Source organism: Gigantopelta aegis, chromosome 4, assembly GCF_016097555.1.
Source record: "Gigantopelta aegis isolate Gae_Host chromosome 4, Gae_host_genome, whole genome shotgun sequence".
Lineage (NCBI taxonomy): Eukaryota > Metazoa > Mollusca > Gastropoda > Neomphalida > Peltospiridae > Gigantopelta > Gigantopelta aegis.
The window spans coordinates 117011637-117015077 of record NC_054702.1 but is presented as its reverse complement, the minus strand read 5'-3'; positions in this window follow the sequence as shown (position 1 = coordinate 117015077).

Genomic DNA, 3441 nt, shown 5'->3' with positions numbered 1-3441 from the left:
CAACCGACCCATCCTAAACCCATGCACGTCATAGTGACAGGGTGATCGTGCAGTCTACAGTCGATCAACCGACCCATCCTAAAACAGCCCACGTCATAGTGACACTGTGATCGTGCATAGTCTACAGTCGATCAACCGACCCATCCTAAAACAGGCCACGTCATAGTGACAGGGTGATCGTGCATAGTCGATCAACCGACCCATCCTAAAACGGACCACGTCATAGTGACAGGGTGATCGTACATAGTCTACAATCGATCAACCGACTCATCCTAAAACAGGCCACGTCATAGTGACAGGGTTATCGTGTATAGTCGATCAACCGACCCATCCTAAAAATGCACGTCATAGTGACAGGGTGATCGTGTATAGTCTACAGTCGTTTGTGCTGCCAAAACGAAAATTAAGACAGATATATGGTAATAAGATGTTAAACAAAGTACTATGATTTAAAGAACACAAAACTTTATTTTGTTCTAGTACCTAGACTTTGAAGCCTACAGAAATTATTTACAATCAGTTTCGACTTGCTAACAATATAAAGAAACACTACTTTATTAGTCACACTATTATATTAGTCACATTTAGTGCTGGGTTTTTTTAATAGAAACTCGTCATGGCAAACGCCGTGTTATTTGACAGATAATAGATATGATTATCAAAGCAGAGAGAGAGAGAGAGAGAGAGAGAGAGAGAGAGAGAGAGAGAGAGAGAGAGAGAGAGAGAGAGAGAGAGAGAGAGAGAGAGAGAGAGAGAGAGAGGGGGGGGGGCGGGCTGTGGTGGATTTATCCAATAAAATATTTGGTATATCAAGAATAATTAATTTAACAGAAAAAGAGCACAAAATTCATCAAAACATATTTTTAAATATCATTCATAACTAACAATTCGTAGTAATTGTTCGTGGCTTCGTGGCCTAATGTGGATACGTCGTCTGACTTCGAATCAGAAGATTGCGAGTTCGAATCTCGTCGGGGTCGATATATATATATTTTTTTTCTTCTCATATTTACAATTTATTACTGGTCACGTTGGCAGTAATGAGCTCGTAACTGAAAATAAGTAGTGTCGGAAATAGAATAAAAATTATTTTTGTCGATTATTTCTTACATATTAAACTGACAAGTAAATATTTTGTAAATATCTATTTAGTAATAATCTACCTAATTTAGCATTTACTTGTTTGGGTTCTCAGTGATGTACAAAGTGGTGTTTACTCTTGAAATTAAAAGGAAGATGTCGGTAAACAGGTGATTTGTGACATTTATTGGAACAGACAATGTGTCAATTTCATTGCTGTTGCAATATGCGAGGGACTGTTTCTAATGAAGTTTACCCCTATCCCTCTCCAAAACTAAATATTTGTAGACATTTATAAGTAACTTTTGAGCAAAACTGTTAAAACACATTTTGATGATATGTGTCAATTTTATAGTTAAATAAAACTGTGTACACTGACCATGTTTTGTGTGCGTGGAGAGATGGTGTATTTATATGCTCCTGACATTGCGTACCACGACATTTGATGTTCCAGTCGTGTCGTGATTGTGGGACACAAAATGAGACGGATGGAGTCCGAGACAATCGAGGGTGATCGATCCTACTAGCCATGGTGCGTCAAGCCAGCGTTCTGAACCAGTTTATCCTAGTAGCACATGTAGCACGTGCTACGGTCCCCGCGCTTCAGGGGGCCCCGCGGTGATGTGTACATTTATTTTTCCAGGTCATTGTTCCCCTCCCCGGGATGGAGGACCCGCTGTTATTTGTGCTACAGGCCCCGCGGATCCTTAAACCGGTTCTGTAGACTGTCGGTGAGGTACATCTCGCTCCGAGATACGATCTGTGCTAGTAATTCTTTGTATGCTTCCATCAGAGAAATGTTCAAGCACGCATGTCGTGGACACAACTGAGACTTCAGCAGTGAATTCTGATATAGACAGGGAAACCTAAACAATAGCAGTGCAATAACTGTGGTATATCACATGAGAACCAATTCTTCCCACCTGTCAGTCTGGCCGAGGCTTTGTGGAAATATGTCCTCCTACTTTAATTTGAGGCTAAATTAAGCCATCATAAAGACCTCGACAAACCCGATAATTAGTGAACAGCTGATCACTGGCTGGCGATTTCCATTATAGCACACTGCACTGATGTCAACGTAATTCCTCGTAATACCCTCAAGCTGTCAGTAAAGACTTAATACCTCAAAACAAAGTCTGGGCGGGACGTCAAAACACGCGGACACTGGCACACATAGGTTACGATAATGAACGACTGGTTTTCAGTCAGAGAGAGAATAATGTGCAACAAAAGATGCAAGTTAATTGTAGGATTTTTACCAGCAACATGTTTCAATGAATACATACGATTCGTGAATAGAATGCGACGTCTTGGATTGATAACAGTGTAATCAGAGTGTATTGTTTGTCTACAAGAATAGACCTAACATGCAGTAACAATGGTGGTGTTAATTGTGAGCCGACAACACCGAGGATGAAAGTAACTACCTGCTCTTTTATCTCTATTAGCAGAAATAGAATCTTTGTTTCTATTATCGGCCAGCGGCTGACAGTAATGATGTTATTAACAATTCGTTGGCGTTATTTCGGAGATTTAAACAATGATATATATTCTGGATTAATCCAGCGTATCCAAGGCAGAGATTAATTCAGTATGATGAATCCCTGCAGCTGACACCAGTGACAAACAGAATGTTGAAATGATGAAGGATCGAGTGAAAACACCAGCACAACGACTGGTGATAATTGTTGAGGATAACGCTATAACAACGGACTGGATTAAGCCTATAGGAAGCCATTCTGAAATAATTGTTCTGTTTACCTGTGAGATATTAATGGCAGAACTGGTCTTCCAGGCACACGCTGTATTTTCTACACACACCTTGGCTATTGGCTGTATTTTACAACATCATCCAAATAACAGCTAACAATAAACTGGAGGAGGACGCACTTACCGGCGTACAGAAGTAGACGACAGAGGTGTAATCTGTTTAGGACATCACTTGAGGTGAAGATGTCTAGCTGACGTGTTTATATCCGCCAGAGAGACGCAGCAGTCATATCGAACACTGCCACTTGAGTCCTGCGAGTGATTTACAACCTTCCCGTTACACACACGTGCTTCTCGTGTGAAAGATACCACTGGATGTCGGAGAATACCAGAGTACATGGTTCTATGATTATTTCTAAATGATGGCTCATTCAAGAAACAATCAAACCTATTTGTTTTAGTTGCAAAAAATGGAATATTATTTTGTTGGTTTGTGGTAGAATAGACCAACAAGTTTATAAAAGCAATAGGATTCATTAGCAATGGCCCATCCGAGACTAGAAAGAAGGTATTCCGCCGATCACATCAGACAGCAGCCAGAATTTAAGTTCATCACATCCGGGGAACACGGCCCTTATTCGAGGATACCAA